General features: G+C 36.8%; 1 protein-coding gene across 7 annotated transcripts in view; it reads left to right on the top strand.

Annotated features, from left to right (window-relative positions):
• The window catches only part of KDM6A (lysine demethylase 6A), a 180,072-nt gene that overhangs the window by 36,506 nt on the left and 124,693 nt on the right, over positions 1–18,873 (top strand). The gene's annotated exons all lie outside the window — the stretch shown is intronic.

Below are 18,873 nucleotides of genomic sequence, written 5' to 3'. Positions count from 1 at the left end.
TTGTTTCTGCTTGTTAAAGTGATCTATCTTGATTTCCTTTCTTTGTGGTGTGAACTTCTACGGTAGGAGACCGCTGCTTTTTCTTTCGGGATCTGCCTCTGATGATGTCAGATGTTGTCCCTGTCTGACCTTAGGCAGTCTTTAAGAGACTTACAGGAATCTACTGTCTGTGGCTGTTTCCTTCAGCTGTTAATCTAGTCACTCTGCATTCAGCAGTCAGGCTTAGACACCACTGATTAGGGCAGAGTTCTTCCTGGCGGCGTGGTTATTGGATCCTCTCACGCTGCTGCTGCTCCTGGGAATGATCAGCCTGAGCAAGATGGCTGCTGTTGTATGAGGGAGGAGTCAGCACTGGGATCCCTCCGTCTACTCTCTGTTCACTCCTCAAAGCCTCTGTCCCTAGTCTCTTCCTCTAGTGTCTCCAGACCATTCTGCACCCACTTTTGCCAGGGATCTACTCTCTGTGGCTGCCACTCTGTACTCAGCAATCAGGCTTTAGCACTACTGGGCCAGGGCAGATTTCCTCCTGGGAGCAGGGCTATTGTTTCCTCTCAGGCTGTTGCCGCTCAGGGGAGTGGTCTGCCTGAACAAGATAGCTGTTGCCATATGGGGGATGAGTCAGCACCAGGATCCTGCCAGCTACTTCCTCTTTTCTGTCCCAAAAGCCTCAGTCCTCAGTCTCCCCTGAGTTGTCTCTAGCCTGCTCTGCCCCTGCCTTTGCTGGAGCCCAGGGTAACTGGCTGCAAATAAAAATTTATGTGTTGGCCCTTTAAAAGGCTCTTTGCATCTCCACCTGCCCATCTCTGGCAGAGAGCAGCCTGCTGCTTTTCACAGCTGGCTGTTATCTATGTACTTTTCGGGCTCTGGTGCTGTAGGCTGGAGATCCCTGCTTCTGGTTTAGACCCTGCTCTTCTCAGGGGGATCCTACTGGCAGTTTCAACATCCTTCTGGTGCTGCCACCCGTTGGTGCCCAGCCCTTCTTCTCGAGTCTCCACCGTACTTCTTACCAGTTAGGTTGTGCTAATCTCACCTCTATATTTTTAAATAATATGCTTATATTGCTGTTTCTGTTTCATTCTCTTCCCCCTTTTTTCCATTCACATTCTGTTGACTTTCTAGTATGGAAGATAAAGTGTGGACTTTCTAATATGGAAGATAAAGTTGACTTAAATAGAAATCATCTCCTTTTCTCCTGTGTTTTCCCAGTGTAATAGCCTTGCATTAAAATTAATAAACAATGTTTATTTTATTATTGGTATTTCTGGTGGGAAGCCAAGATGTATATTATGATGTATGCTGTTTTATTAAACTTTCATAACTTTTATTAAGTTTTCTGTAGGTTCCTGTCACTTATTCTTGCCAAACAACTGTTTAGTGCTTCTGAATACTTTTTCTCTTCTTCTAATACATTGTGTAATTTATCAGTTCTGGATAATTTCCTCACCTAAATTTTTCCCGTTCTCTTCTCTCTTTTATTGTTTCGTTTTCCATCATAGGGAGAAGTGGGTCTTCACCCTTGCATTGGAGCTTTGTTTCTTGGATAACTTCTTTTTCTCTGTGCTTCTGTTCTCTCTCTTATTTGAGAGTTCCTTTGGTATAGAATATTGTGTTGGAAATAATTTTCCTTGAATTTTGCAATCATTGTTTTTTGGTTTTTTTTTTTGCCTTCAGTTTTCTGCATTTGGGGTGACTCATTTTGTATGCAATCTGATTTTTCAAACTTCCTATTCCTCTTTCCACAACTGTTAGGATTGTCTCTATACCTGGTATTGTGAGAATTCATGGTGATGACCTTGGTCTGTCTGAAAACATGTGTTCTTCAGGTATAGGAAATACATGTTGCTGAAGGCTTTTTCTTTTCCAGTACTACCTTCATAGAAAAAACAATGTTTTCCCAGTCTTACATATGTCATTTTAGTGCAATTACCAATAGATAGCCTAAGCCAGTTACAGGAATCTCTGCTGATTTTGAATGGCAGTGCTACCATGTGACTTTGGGATAGATATATGAATAAGAATTAGTTTCCAGCGAGAGAGAGAAGTAACAGAGGCATACATGTTTGGGTGAGGGAGGTGAAATGGAGCAACTCATTTTGTATATGATAGCATTGTAGAAGAGAATAGGTCCTATACAGATGAGTCAGGAAAAAACAATCATTTTGGCATAGTAGATCTTATAAACCAAATGTTCAGGAGAAAATTATTCATAATACTTGTTGAAGATGATAAGGCACACTTTATTAATGGGGACTATTGAGATTCGTATAGGAACTACTGTAGTGGGGGAAAGAGATATTTAACTTTGAATACAGCATTGGCAAATGGGAATTTATAGGCAGGGATTGGTCTGGGAGTCATTTGCCAAAGGCAGGCCAAGGTAGGCGGGGAATTCTGGCTAAATCAATTTAGCAGGATGCTTATTAATATTAGACAATGCAGAGACAAACACAGAAGTCTATATGTTGAGGCCTAGTTGAAAAAGAGCTCAGAAGAACCTGAGTAGAATTTGCTAAGCTAAGAAAAAGTGATATGTGTAGGGAACTGTTAGGAGGGAAGCACGAATTTCTTAAGGATGGTTGGTGGCACTATATCATCAAAGGCCTTGAATTTTATATTATTTCTGTATAGGCAAGTAGTTCTTGATCTTTTTCCCTCCCTCCATTATAATATACATAATACTTATCTGGCATTTTCTGGAACTGTGCACAATCCTGGAAAGCTTGCTTTTTCATTTAATAAAACATAATGGCATGCAAGAGGGTGATATTATGTAGTGAATATCACACACACGTACCCTATTCTAAGTGATATGTAGTATAGCATTTAAAATGTGTTCATAAGGAATTCAACAGTTGATTTTGGAAAGAGCAAAGTACATGTATCTCTAGTAAAGTTTAGGGATAGGGCAAAAATGGGAGCATAAATATAAAACATCTGGAAAGAGAAAGATATATAACCACAATTATAAACAGAATATGATACACAGCCAAATAGCAGCTAACTTTAAAATCTTAATGAAACAAGTGGTTTTTCACAAAGATGTAAATTATTATTCATAAAGTTCAAAGTGTTGGTGGATACAGGTTTTTCAAAATTTTAATTTTGGCTTGAAATCTTAAATTGTGGTATTAACTCATTTAATCCTTATAGTAACCCTATGAGTTAATTGCTGTAAAATATTTGTTTTACAGAGCACAGAGAGATAAGATTCAATGACTTGCTCAAGGCCTCGCAATAAAAAATTGAAATTTAATATCCATTCAGCCAGATTCCAGAGCCCACACTTCTTATTCACTGCATTTAGCTCTGGTGCCATTAAAAAGGGTAAAGCATTTGGATACTTTGGCACTATCATTAGTAACTACAGGCTCAAAAGTCATTTAGACAAATAAGGCCTAATTAGATCACTCTTGATGTCAGATTGACTTAGAATGATGCCACCAGGAAACATACCAGCAGAGCCAATGACAGGTATTCCTCGTCCATGGGAATTCTTGCAGTTGTCTAGGGTTTAGTTTTTGGTCCATGAAGTGACAGCTCAGGTGGGTGCAGGGCTGCTTTGATGCATTAGTTTCCTGTGGCTGCTCTGACAGATTACCACAAATGGGTGGTTTTAGACAACAGAAATTTATTCTCTCACAGTTCTGAAGACCAGAAGCCTGGAAACATGGTTGGTTGGGCAGAGCAGGGCAATCTCTGTAGGCTGTAGTGGATAATCTGTTTCTTTTTTCTAGTTTCTGGTGGCTGGTCTTCATGTCTCTTGTCTCCTCCGTGTACCTCTCTGAAAACCCTCACTCCTGCCTCTCTCATAGAAGGATACATGTTACAGCATTTATGGCCCACTCAGATAATCTATGTCAAGCACTTCCTTTCAAGATCCCTAATTATATATTTTGCTGTCTAAAGTCATGTTTTGTTTAGTCTACCACACCTAGTTTAGAACACACACATGCACACCGCCCCCCCCCCCCGGCCTCCGGCCAGGCACATCTACGTCCCTCCATGCACCCATTCCAAATAGGAACCAATATCTTTTGTAACTTTTACACATACTCTCCCTGTAGTCTCTATAGAGACATTCCCAGTTAAGAGTCCCTGTACGTAGAAAATCCAAAAGTTGTTGCATCCTACCAAATATTCATAGTTGCATTTACAGTTCTTTCACTTTAGATTTAGCTCATCAAACAGAGGTAGTTCTTTTAAAACCATAATCCCCATTGCTGGTAACACAACTCACATTGCACTTTTATCAGGTTTTAGAAATAAAAGAACTAGCTAATCACAAAGTCAGATTTGCCCATAGAGGGGAGGGTTTGGTTGACCTTTTACTCATATTAACATATTACTTAGACTGTATTACAAAGAATTGTTATATATTGTTGTATTATAACCTTTCATGATTTATTGATCGTAGGTTTTGGGTATATCAGTGAGTTGATGATACACTGAATTTTTTCTTTAAAGGGGAGGATGTGGCATTGTACGACTTGTTTCAGGTTTTGTAGATACCGAAATGATACTATAACCCCTGAATGGTAGAGAAGAGATGTTTTTAATGGATTGCAAAAATGTCATTGGTAACATTCTGGTTTGGGGCATTTGGATGAGCATGAAGGAAGGTACAGAAGGGGAACACTACCATAATGTCAACACACTTTATTATATAATATCAACTACACTCATTAATATTACTACCATTCTCATTTGAAAAACCTTTAAATTTTGGGAAGTTGTCATGCTCACAGTGGAGGTGTGTATATATTTTTCAGTATTCTGATTTCTGCTTGGAATCTCAAGTTTGATCATTGGCAACAAATTACTGTTAGTTGCTTTACTTGAAATGACAAGCTCATCTCATTTGAGATGTAGGGGGCAGGAGGATTGAGCAAAAAAGAAAGGTCACAGACAGGGACAACAATGTGGTGATTGTGGTAGGAGGGTGGAAGTGGAAAAAGGTATAAAGGGGTGAAGTTCCCATTTTATCTCACAGATTATTAAAACAATGTCTACTTAAGGGTGGATATTTAATTAAATGATTTTTACTGCTTCATCAAGGGTATTCTTAAGTGAAACTGGCATTAAAAAAACAACTAAGTGCTTTGTGGTGAAGAATAGGATGATTTCTAGTTCAATTGGGTATCTCTGCCTTGACTCCTCCCACGGTGGTAGCAGTTCTCTACCCATAATTACTTTTGCATCATCAGTATAAATGTCAGTAGTTAAAAAGAAAAATAATATCTTAGTATCATAATGAAAATAATTTTGACTTAGCAAATCTTCTGAAAGGGTTTAGGAGACTCCTAGTTGTCTATGAACCACACTCTGAAAACAGCTTCCTTGGGAATACAGCATGCATTTTTGACTTATTCAAGTCTAATTGGTACATCTTCCCTTTTCTTGGACAACGCAGGATTCTAGCCATTACCCTCTTCCAACCTTTTATTCCATCATTGTTTATATTCATTCCTTACACACAAACATTGTTTTAAACACAAAATATTGTTAAAGTTGTTGCCCACATGTTTAACATTTTCTTTGCTTGTCGTTCATTTCTGCATTACTGACCTACCTTTTGAGATCATTTGCTTTTCTGCATGTGAGTCCACTGTACTCGTATGTTGAAAATGTCTTTATTTTACCTCATGAAGTACACGTTGAGGTATTTTTGTTTTGCATATGGACTTCTAATTTTTTCACCACCATTTGCTGAAAAGAATACTTTTTCTAGTGAATTGCCTTTGTACTGTGCCGAAAAACAGTTGATTACATTGGTATGGGTCTGTTGCTGGGTTCCTTACTTTTTTTCCACTGATCGATATGTTTGTCCTTAGTGCCACGCTGTCTTGATTATTGTAGCTTACTATATTGTCTTGAAATTGGGTCATATGAATTCTCTGACTTTGTTCTTTTTCATAATTGTTTGGCCTATTCTAGTTCATTTTCTTTTCATATAACTGAGACAGCTTGTCAATATATACTAAAAAGCTTTTTGGGATTTGATTGAGATTGCTTCGAATCTATCTAAATATCAAATTAGGGAGAACTGGTGTGTTGTTAATGTTTTCCATTTTGTGAACATGGTATTTCTCTGATTATTTATAAATTCTTCGATGTCTTTCACCAGTGTTTTCTTTTCCCCTTAACACAGATCTTACACATATTTCCTTAGATTTATACATAAGTATTTTGGGGTTTTTTTGGACGCTGTTTTAAGTGGTATTTGAAAAAAAAAAACTACTTCAATGTCCTGATCTGCGTAGCTCAGTTGACAGCATTGTCCAGTCCCACAAAGTGAAAGGTCACCTGTTGCATTCCCAGCAAATGAAGAGGTTCATGTTTCTCTCTCATTGATGTTTCTCTCCCTCTCTTTCTCCCTCCCTTCTCCTCGCTCTGAAAATAAATAAAATCCTTAAATAGTTCAAATTTCAGTTGTTTATTGCTGGTATATAGCAATACAGTTGCCTTTGTATATTGACCTTGAATATTATACTTACCAGTTCTAGCAATTTCCTTACTTTTAACTTGTCTCAGCCTACCTTCACATTACACTGTGCCATGCCATGCATAGTATGGACCTTGTAATATAGACTACACTTTCATTTCTCTCATCCTGATCTTTTGTGTTACTGTCATACATTTTATTTCCACTTATGTTAAAACCCTACAATGCATTGTTACTATTATTTTTACATTAAGCATTGCAGTCTCTTATTAAAATAAACTTTAAGATATAATTTACATATATTTAATTTTACCTGTATTAGGTATTTGAGTTTTGACAAATGTATTCACTATGTAGTCTTTTGGGACTGACTTCTTTTACTCAACATACACCTTTGAGATTCATCCATACTATATATCAATTGTTTATTCCTTTAATATTGCTAAATAGAATTCTACTGTATAGATGTACCACAATTTATTCACTTACCTGTTGAATATTTGCATTGTTTCCAGTTTTTGTTGATTATGAATGAAGCTGCTATGAACATTGTGAATAGGTTTTGGTATGAACACAAGTTTGTTTATTTATGTATTTATTTTTAGAGAGAGGGGAAGGGAGGGAGAAAGAGAGGGAGAGAAATACTGATTGGTTGCCTCTGTAAGCACCCTGTTCAAGGACCAAACCTGCAAACCAGGGCACCTGCACTGACCAGGAATCAACTGGCCACCTTTTGCTTTGCAGGATGGCGCCCAACCAACGGAGCCACACTAGTCAGAGCCACAAGTTTTTACTTCTGGGGTAAATACTTAGGAATAGAAATACTGGATCGTATGATAAATGTATGCTTAACTTCATACTTAATTGTCAAATTGTGTTCCGGAGCGACAGTACCATTTTGCATTCTCACTAGCAATGTATGAGAGTTTCAGTTGTTCTGCATCCTTATTAACACTTGGTATTGTCACATTTTAAAAAATGTCCCGAACCTCGAGGACATTATGCTAAGTGAATTAAATCAGTCACAGAAAAACAAATACTGTATGATCTCACTATATGTGTAATCTAAGGTCCAACTCATAGATGGGGAGGGTAGGTTGGAAAGATTGGTCAAAAGGTACAAACTTCAAGTTCTAAGAAGGATAAGTTCCAAAGTATCTAATGTGATTATAATTAAAAGTGTATTGTAGACTTGAAAGATGCTTAGGGAATAGATCTTAAGTATTCTTACTATATTAAAAAATAATAACTATGTAAAGTCGTGGATGTGCTACCTAATCTTATTGTGGTAATAATTTAAATATAAAATCACATTGCACATCTTAAACTTACACAATGTTATATGTCATTATGTATCAGTAAAGCTGGAAAAAAGATTTAGCTATTCAGATAGGCGGGTAGTGGTGCTTGTGGTTTTAATTGATTTCTGTACCTTCATGGTAGGGCTTAAACTTGTGTCATGTGAGCCCTTCAACTTTATTCTTTTCCAAAATTGTTTTGGTTATTCTAGTTTCTTTGCCTTTACACATAAGATTTATAATCAGCTCATCTGTATCTACAAAAAATCCTACTGGGATTTTGATTGGAATTGCATTAAATCTATAAATTAATTGGAGTTCTCATCTTAATGCTATTGAGTCTTCCAATTCATGAACATGGTATCTCTCTGCTCTTATTTAGTTGAATTTTTCATCAGTGTTTTGTAGTTTTCAGCATATGGATTCTGCTGTACATACTGTTAGAATTCTATCTATATATTTCATTTTTGGGAGATATTATAAATATTTAAAAAATTTTGTATCCAATTAGAGAAATTTTTTTTTTAACATTTCTTAAAGTGTAGGCCTGCTGGTGTTGAATTCTTTCAGTTTTATATGTCTGGAAAAGTGTACTTTCATCTTTTTTTTGAAAGGTATTTTTGCTGTGTATTGAATTCTAGGTGACACATTTATTTTCCTTTTAGTAACTGTAAAGCTGTTGTTTCACTTTATTCCAGCTTGCATTGATTTGGGCAAGAAAATTCCCCATACCTGCTTTACAGCCTGAAAGTCTTTCTAGGCATTAAACTTGGGGTAATTGTAGGGCCCACAGCCTTTGTTTTCCTGTTTCTTAAGGATTACTGTCATGTGTTCTCTGATACGACTGGGAAGGCTTTATTTTACACATTTCTCTCTCTTTTTTTTTCTTTTAATATTTTTAATTTATTTTTTAGAAGGGAAGGGAAGGAGAAAGAGAAGGAAACATCAGTGTGTGGTGTGAGGCCCTCAACTGGGGACCTGGTCTAAAACCCAGGCATGTGCCCTAACTGGGAATCTAACCCTGTGACCCTTTGTTTGCAGGCCCGTGCTCAATCCACTGAGCCACACCAGCCAGGGCTGCTTTTTTATGATTTAAAATAAAGCAAGATCAGAAAACATGGTAAAGAACTGAGGCTAAATCTTCTGTGGAATGGTGGGAGCAAGAAGTCCTGATCTTATGTGTTGCTTTTCTGCTTGGTGTGGAGGTAGAGTTGTAGAAGGAGCTAGTGTGTAGGAATGTAAGAGAAAGAGTGACTTATGGAAGTCCTCTTTTTGGAAATGACATTAAGTCTGTAGGTACAACCCTAGTTGAACACCTTACTGCTCAGAGGCTCTGGAGCCATACTGTTTGATTCCAGCCTCTGCTAGTTAATAGTACTATGATCTTGAGCATGTGATTTACTTTGTCTGCCTCAGTTCTGCTATCTCTGAAGTAAGGTCTTCTTATCTCATCGAGTAATTGTGAGGATTAAATGAATAAATATATCTAAAATGTTTAAAATAGTGCCTGGTAGATATCAAGAGCCCAAATATTAGCTGTTAATAATTGAATTACTAATACTAAATTATCTAGTTTGATTTCAGTAGTGTAGTTCTGTGAGAATATTTTCCATACGTCTCTGAAAATATTTTTTATTAGCAAAGCATTTTCAGTAGTTTATTTGAAAAGAGTGGTACTTACAGTACCGTACTAGTGTCTTGAATGATGCCTACTTACTTATTAGCATCCAGCACACCCACTGAATGCAGAGTAGTAGGTCCAGAGAGGCTGAGTAATCCAGGATTTAGATTGATATGCTTAAATTTTTTATACTAATTTTGTTGTGATGTAAATAAAGCATGATATATATTAGTTGAAAATTGGAGTGAGGGAGATAAGGTAGAGTAACAGATGTATAAATTCTTGTATCTTCTCTAAAATGTTAGGTATGGGTGACAGTTGACTAGGTTTCTTTCTTTTTTTTTAAAAAAAATTATTTTATTTATTTATTTTTAGACAGGAAGGGAAGGAGAAAGAGGGAGAGGAACATCATTGGGTGGTTGCCTCTCACGTGCCTCCTACGGGGGACCTGGCCTGCAACCCAGGCATGTGCCCTGACTGGGAATTGAACCAGCGACCCCTTGCTTTGCAGGCTGGCACTCAATCCACTGAGCCACACCAGCCAGGGCTCTGTTTTCTGTTCTTTATCCTTTTTGTATGTATTAATGATTATTTTATTAGTTTCTAGGTTTCTTTTCTTTCTTCCTTTTTTTCTTTACATGTGAGGGCGCTTTATCTCTTAAGACTTCCCAGAGGCAGGCAGTTTCTGGCTGCTCTGGAATACTACTTACTGTTCTAGGAACTTGGGCTTCTCTACCCTCTATCCTCAGCTTGCGGCTTCTACCATCCAGGTGATTCCAGCTAGGAAGAGAGGAGGGGTTGAAGCAAAGCTTGTGTTTTCGTTATGTCTAGTTGTCCAGAACTTACTGTGCAACACCTGCAAGGATGGCTGGGTAGCCCAGTATTTATTGTATGTAAACATATGCCTAATTAAATTTAGGGGTTCTACTGATAGAGAAGGAGAGAGGATAGGATGTTAGGCACATTGAAAGTCTGAAGCAAGTCACAGAACAGTGCTTATATAAAATACTCAAGTGGGGAAAATATATGGGCTTGCAATTGTACAAAATCTTGAATACAGTAGATTTTTTTTTTAATGTTTGTTACTTCTGGGAAAGGGAACTGGGTGACTTGGGTCAGGACTGGGAGAAAGACCTTTCATTGTAGTATAATCTTGAGAATATGTGATATGTAAATTTTACCTTTCCAAAAATGACGCATGAAGGTACAAAGAAAAGTCTGATATATAAGTTCAGGAATAGATATGTCAATAAGAATCAGTAATACTTGAGATTGTATTATTTTGAGTGTGTAACTCTTCCCTTATTAAAAAAAAATGTGGTGTGTTGAAATTTTAAAAAATGGTTTAGACTCAGGTACTTTCAACCCTTTCAAGTTCCTAAGGTGTCTTGAAAGCAGTCAGGCAAAGGCATTGCTGAGTGTCTAGAAAGGGGAGGAATTTTGATTTATAGGGCATGTTTCGGGGAAGGCCATCAGCTTTAATGATGCAGACATTTTTAAGGTTTTGGGGGATCAGGTAAGGATAGTATGTTTATATAGAAATTTATTCTGGAAGTTCAGAGCGAGTAAACTAATCACGGGATTAAGTCTAGACGTGTTCACGCATGTGTGTGTTTGTGTGTATGTACTATACATAATATCACACATTGTATACTTAATTGTAGAAGCTCAAGGAATCTTAAAAAATGTAGCTCAGAATTATATACAGAGTAAGGCGTCTCGCTAAGGTAGTTCAGTAATTTATGCTTTAATCCTTTGTATTGATATGAACCAGTACAAAAGATGGCCCATTTAAGTTTTGGCATATTTATATTTTCCTGCTTTGTGATTGAACTGAGTTAAACTTCTTGCAAATTATACTCATTTATTGGTCTAATGTCTGAAGTTACCCAAAGTGCAATTTATCTTCTCTCTCAAGTGACAGCTTTTTAAATATTTGAGTAAAGCTACAGCATCCCTGATGATTCTTCTCAGCTAAACTCAGTTAAAATATTTTTTATACAATAGTTTTTACATCCTTCACCAAACTTGTACTCCTGTGTTATTAGCACCTGCTAAATTGTGGCACTCACCTGATGATAATGTTAGAGATCTGATCAGAGTAAACTTTGCTAAGCTGATTATTGGTGTTGATTTATATAATATGCTTTATTAATTTGGGCCATGAATACTTTTTTAGTAGCCATATTTCATGGATAACATGTTGACCTGTAATCTGCATGTAAATCTCTTAATCTTTTATAAGTAGCTTCTAAATCATCTTGTATGACTGTGGCTGGCTTTTAGGAAGTATGGGCAGAACTGCATGCTTGTTTTTTATTACATTCAACTTAAAAGCTTTGATTCATTTAAAAGCATTGGTTCATTTAAAACATTGGTGATTTATACCTTAATGGAAATGATTTTTAAATAACTAACAGGATTAATTGATAGCATCTTGACTTGCAGTTCCTAAATGAAAAGTTTAGGACAAAGAAGAGAGGGTTATTTGAGAAACTAAAATAAAAGTGACATTGCTTTGTTAATTCAAGAAATATTATATTAAGCCCCTGTTATGTGATTATGGGTTGGGTACAGCCCCTCCTCTGACATAATTTGTAGGTGTGGGAGGCAGGTAGTACCTTGGAGCCTTCTAGAAGGGGAGGGGCTTCCAAAAGGGGAGCTACCAAACTAGGACTGCTTTGAGATTCTATCTTAGGCATTAGTAATCATCATAAAAAATGGAAAAAAGAAAACCATTGGAGAATGTAAATCTACATTAATTTATTCTACCCATTTGTATGTCACCCAGCTACTTCAGCCAGTCTTTGAAATTGAAAAAAAAACCCAAAAAACCACAAACTTATTTAGGAGTAGCCTGTATTTAACAATTCTAAAATATTAGGAAGTGTCATAATTTAGGTAGGAGCTGACCAAGTTCATCATAAAAGACTTTATGCTTAACATTAAAAAATAAATTGGTTACGTGTCTGTGCTCATGAACGCTATACTTTATCAAGGTTTAGATGTAGAGGGTAATGATAATATTACTGTTTTGATATAACAGATTTTTCAGATAATTAAAGCAGATACCAAGCACGAATTATATTGAACATTGTGGACAATGGCACTGTAATGGGAGGAAGACATCCAAGCTCTCTACCTAGCTAGGAGTACCTAAGTTCAATGTCCTTTGAGTCTAGAATTTAGAAGTTGACTGTTTATTTTCATTCTTGATATTTTTCCCATTAGGTGGTAAGGATTATAAATATGTAAGCTACTGGCTGTGAACAACTATAGACTTTAGAAGTTATTCTTTGTGGCGGGCATTGCTTTTTTTTATGATTTAAAATAAAGCAAGATCAGAAAACATGGTAAAGAACTGAGACTAAATCTTCTGTGGGATGGTGGGAGCAAGAAGTCCTGATCTTATGTGTTGCTTTTCTGCTTGGTGTGGAGGTAGAGTCATAGAAGGAGCTAGTGTGTAGGAGTGTAAGAGGAGTGTATCCCCAGTGTAAGATATTCCATTATTTTTTATAGGCTTTTCATTTATAAACATAAGAAATTTTGCTTTCCTAGTATTTAGCATGTGGATTGAATATTCAGTTATTTTAAAGCTTTAACAATTATCTCCACATTAGCTACCTGTCCATTTAAATAAAAATTTAAATGAAATAATCTCAAAATTCAGTTGACTTCACCCACTCATGTTTTCAGTGCTAAATAATCACATATGTCTATTGTGCAGCACAGATTACAGAATATTTATATCATTGCAGAAAGTGCTCTATTGAATGATGCTGATCTAGATACAAATGATTTTTAATTGAAGTTTCTGACTGTCCTCACACTAAAGGTAAGAGGTAGCGTGGAGGAAAGCATATTCTTTTCTTTTTTTTTTTAATGATTTCTTTGTAAGAATAGAAATGGTATAGGTTATTTATGAAAGATCCAGAAAACATAGAGGAATAAAATGAGCAAAATAAAAAGAAGTTACTGTATGGCTCAACTGAAGACTTTTTTTAATATTTGTTTGATATACTAGTCCTTTTTCTCTATGCATGTACACACACACATCACTCTGTATGGAGATTTTATTTGTGCATATTTAAAAATAAGAAAAGAGTAGGAATATAAAAGTAACCCTTTTAATTGAAATAATTTTGCTTTATAGAAGTTTACCTGAACTTTGTTCTGATAAATCTTTTATGTTTATAATTAGCCTTTGGCATAAAAATATTATTATTAAAATAACTGTTTAATTCTAGATTATTGTATGAGTCTGTAGTATTGGAAATTATCTTGTTATTTATTTTCCTTTAAATACTCCTTAAAAATTGTCAGTATTTGCCTGTATTTAATATCAGTGTTTACCTCAGATACCTCAAATAAATTCATGATGTTTTGCTGTGAAATGGAGAAACAAGGCTCTTGGAAAGTATTCTGCCTTTTTGTTCATCTTCATCTTGTTTTATATTTGGCTGTATCAGCATAGTCTTTGACAACCAACATTAGTTGGTAGTTGCATGCTAGCTTGTTTGTATATTACAGGTGCTCCTTCACGTATGATGGATAAACCCATCAGACATTGAACATACATTAAGGTGAAATGCACTTAATATACCTAACCTACCAAACGTCATAACTTAGCCTAGCCAGTTTCTACTGAATGCATATCACTTTTGTACCATCCTCAAGTCAAAATCATGAATTAAACCATTTTAAGTCAGGGTCCATCTAATTATAAATTTGTTAATAAAGCCTGAATATATGGGTAGATGAATTTAAAATATGCTCATTCTGCTTTTTACCTTGTGTTATGTTTCACATGATCAGAGTTATATATAGTTTTAAATGTGTTTCTTTGTTTTATGGGAAATGGAAAATAGGTAGTAGAGGATCATATCATGGTAATGACATCAAGGTATGGTGATGACAGGAAATACAGGATTTTGCCATCTTTTTGCTTAGGTCATTAAACAAAATTTCTTTGTGTTTGTATCTTGAATCCTTTTTTACCATGAAGCCATATTTGCTTGTAAATTTAGTGCTAATAAGCCATAAGAAATTGTAAGAGAGGAGTAGGAAAGTTTCTAAATATCTTATTAAGAGTATAAAAAAAATGAAGACAACAACTGTTTGAAGGAGTGCTTAATTTACAATAGCATTGATAGTTTTAACAGTCACTTATTTAATGTAAAATTAACAATCGTCATTCTGTAGCCCCATAATTTTAAGAATTTTTCTGATATTAAAAAGCACTGGAATAAACTACCGATATTTTGCCATATATAATGCACAGTGTTTTCCCCAAATTGTTGAGGGAAAAAATGATGTGCATTATACGTGGGTAGTACCTGAAATACCTTGCATCTGTTCCTGTTTTGTAATTATTTGTTACATAAAATTTCTTGTACCATAATATGTTCAAAAATAAATGCTAAAATTCCTTTATAATGCCAAAAAACTATCTAAATATAAATAATTAAATACTGAATTAAAAAATTAATACGAAAGGTATTTTTCCTGAAAGTTTGGGTCAAAAATGTAGGTGTGCATTATAAACAAGGGCACATTATACATAGTAAAATACAGTATATTTTTGTACTCTTAACCACTTGCCAGATAGGATTATATATGACTTAAAGAGGGTCATGATATTTTATGCCTCCAAATTATAGTAATTGCTGAGACTTTGTTGTAGCACTCTTTTAATTACAAGGAAGTAAAATGATTAGTTTCAGTAATTGTGATTTGGTACATGTGCACATTTAAATAGCTAAGAGTAGAATTAGAACTGAAGACAGTCCTTTTATAAATGATAGGCTTTAAGGATAATAGAATCACCCTAGAATATGCTTTGTTTAAGGATGGCTTCTCTAAACCTGATGGGTATTTATGTATGTGCTTTGGATAGGTAAATTTTAGGACATACACTCTGAAGCTGTCAATGGCTTGATATTTTGCAGGAGAGGAAAAATCAAGGCATTTTAAATGGGTGCTCTGACCCACATCACATTTTCTCATCCCATCAAAAGCTCTTGAAGTGGTGCTGAAAAGATTTTTTTGTTAATGGAAGCCATTCTAGTTCCTTTCTTTGTGGGCACCAAACTTTGGTTGTGTACCCAGAGATTTGAGAAATCATGCACATTTATTCCTTTTGTGACTCTAGGGCACACTATAGCATGTAACATTTTACATTAAATTATTAGCTGGGAAATTTTGACAAAATTATTTTGAAACTTGAAACAGTCTTGAGAGTTTGTGGGTTTCTTTTTGTTTGTTTTTAAAGCTAAGGAGAAGATAAAGAAGCAGTTATAAGTACCTGTGCAGTGGTAAGCACTATGGTAAACCCTTAAAGTTTTCTTTTTTGGTCATTTTAAATTTTTTGTTTAAGTTGACATATAATTTTATATTAGTTTCAGGTTTATATGCCAGTGATTAGACATTATATAACTAAGTGATCATCCCAGTCTGACACCATACATAGTTATTAGAATATTATTGACTCTATTCCTGATACTGGACTTAACATCCTGAAGACTGTTGTGTAACTACCAATTTGCACAATTAAAAAAAAAAAAGATTTTATTTATTTTTAGGGAAAAGAAGGGAAGGGAGGGAGAAAGAGGAAGAGGAACATTGACATGCAAGAGAGACATCAATCTGCTGCCTCTTGCATGTTCCCAACATGAGACCTGGCCCACAACCCAGGGATTTACCCTGAACAGGAATCCAGCTGGTGACCTTTTGGTTTGCAGGACGATGCCCAGCCCTCTGAGCCACACCACTCAGGGCCAATTTGTACTTCATAGTTCCTTCATCTTTATTATCCACCCTTCAACCTCCCTCCCATCTTGGATCTGTATAAATGAATCTGAATCTGAATCTGTTTCTGTCCTGCTGGTTTATTTGTTTTTTAGATTCAATTGTTGATATATATATATGTATTGTCATTTTTATTTATATTTACGATTTTTTTTTTCTTCTTCTTCCTAAAGAAGACCCTTTAACATTTCATGTAATACTGGTTTGGTGGTGAACTCCTTTAGCTTTTCCTTCTCTGCGAAGCTCTTTATATGTCCTTGGATTCTAAATGATAGCTTTGCTGGGTAGAGAAATCTTGGTTATAGGTCTTTTCTTTTCATCACTTTGAATATTTCATGCCAGTCCCTTCTGGCTTGCAAAGTTTCTTTTGGGAAATCAGCTGACAGTCTTATGGGAACTCTTTTATAGTTAACTAACTGATTTCTCTTGCTGCTTTTAAGATTCTCACTTTGTCTTTAACCTTTTGCATTTGAGCTATGATATGTCTTGGTATGGGCCTCATTAGATTCATCTTGTTTGGGACTCCCTGTGCTTCCTTGACTTGTATGTCTATTTCCTTCACCAGGTAAGGGAAATTTTCTGTCATCATTTTTTCCAATAAGTTTTCAATTTCTTGCTCTCTTGTCTTCTCCTTCCAGAATACCTGTTATGCAAATGTTGGTACCCCTGAAGAGTTGTCCCAGAGGCTCCTTACACTACCCTCATTTTTTTTTATTCTTTTTTCTTTTTGCTGTTCTGATTGGGTGTTTTTTGCTTCCTTATATTCTAAATCGCTGATTTGCGTCTCAGCTTCATCCACTCTACTTTTGATTCCCTGTAAATTCTTCATTTCAGTTAGTGTATTCTTCTTTCTGACTGGTTCTTTTTTATGGTTTCCATGTCCTTTTTTATTTTGTTCTAAGTTCATCGAACATCATTATAACCAGTGTTTTGAACTCTGCAACTAGTAGATTGCTTGTCTACATTTAGTTCATTTTCTGCAGTTTTGTTTTGTTTTTTCATTCGGGCCATGTTTCTTTGTCTCCTCATTTTGGCAGCTTCCCGGTGTTTGTTTCTATGTTAGGTAGGGCTGCTATATCTCTTGGGCTTGGTAGAGTGGCCTAATGTATTAGGTGGCCTGTAAGGTCCAGTGGCACAGCTTCCATATTCACCCAAGCTGGGCACTCGAGGTGTGCCCCCTTCCCCAACCCCACTGTGGACTGTGTATACCCTTCTGTTGTAGTTCAGCCTTGCTTGCTGTTGGAACGTTGATGGGATGGATTTATCTCCAGGCTGACTGGCTGCAACCCCTGTGGAGGATCAGGTGTTCAAGGGCCTACACCCCAGAGCATGACTTCAGCAGGGTTCTGGTGCCTGATGAGTCTACTCCTTTAATGTGTTTCTTGTTGAGGTGGTTGTATGGTGCTTTGATGTGTTGAAGTTGTCCCAGGTACCATGGCTCTGGGGGCGCCTGGGAGTTGCAGGCCAAGGTCAGCCACCACCTGTGTTTTGCCTAGGGCCTTCCTCCATGAGCTACAAAGTGATCTGCAGATGGCTGCTACTTGTGCTGGGCTTGGAGTGCCCAGGAGAGACCAACCTGCAAACAAAGGTGGATGGCAGCTAGTGTCGGGTCTGGGGCCACTTGTCGAGAGATACCTCATTGTGCTGAGGACAGATGCTGCTTATTTGAAATATTTTAGTAAAATTTAAAGCATCAGCCAAGACAGGCCATTGGTATGGAAAAGCCACTGGAAACAGCTAGGGTGGACCAGCAAGTTGGGTTGGGCATTGTCTCAGGGAATCACCAGGGTGGGGCAAACAGTGATAGCCAGCTGATGGATACTCAGACATGGCCTCTGCTTGCCAGCTCTGTGGCAGAAGGGCTCAGAAATGGAATGCCAGCGTTTCTGTCTGGGAGAAAGCCCTTCTGGACTTCACCCTGATGCCAGACAGTTCAGTTTCTTTCCATATGTCTGTGGAGCCCTTCAAGCCGCTGCCCCAATGATGGAGATCAAGGGAGTGAATTTGAGTAAGGTTTGCATGGGCCCTCTAAGTAAGAGGAATGCCTGGAACTCAGAAGTGCTCCATCTCACTCAACCACAATCTCCACTGGTATTTACAGCTAGAAGTTGTGAAAACTTCTTTTTCTGGCACTGGTACCCTGGGTGAGTGTCCTGGTCTGGGGCTAGGACTGCTCACATCTCAAGGGGTACCTCTGCAGCCAAGATATCCCTCCCGACTTTTATCTGCCACACGTGGGTGTGGGACCAGTCCCTTCCGTGTCTCTGCCCCTCCTACCAGTCTGGATGTGGCTGCTTCTATATATCCTTAGTTGTAGGACTTCCATTCAGTTAGATTTCAGGTGATTCTGAATGATGGTGGTTCTGAAGTTTGGTTGTAATTTTGATGTGGTTGTGGGAGGATGTGAGTACTGCATTTACAAACCCTGCTATCTTGACTGGAAGCCCTTGAGGTTTTCTAATTTTATTCCTTTTGTCAGCCTTTTGAGTGTTATTAGAACTAAAAAAAATAGTGAGGATAAGTTGCCCAGGCTCTCCTGTAGCTAATGACAACTGGAATTTGTCAGACTCCAGAATTCTGTTTTTTCCATCGTTCATTTTCTCATGCTGTCTCCTGGATTTAAAGAAAAAGACCCCCAAAAAAAAAAATACCCTTAAAATATTATTTATTTTTTTCCTCTATTTTTTTCCTTCAGGGAAGAAACA

This window comes from Pteronotus mesoamericanus, unplaced genomic scaffold (genome assembly GCF_021234165.1).
Source record: "Pteronotus mesoamericanus isolate MK-2021 breed Mesoamerican mustached bat unplaced genomic scaffold, CSHL_Meso_final contig_173, whole genome shotgun sequence".
Taxonomy (NCBI): domain Eukaryota; kingdom Metazoa; phylum Chordata; class Mammalia; order Chiroptera; family Mormoopidae; genus Pteronotus; species Pteronotus mesoamericanus.
The sequence above is the reverse complement of the archived record's forward strand: the minus strand, read 5'-3'. Positions and strand labels throughout refer to the sequence as shown.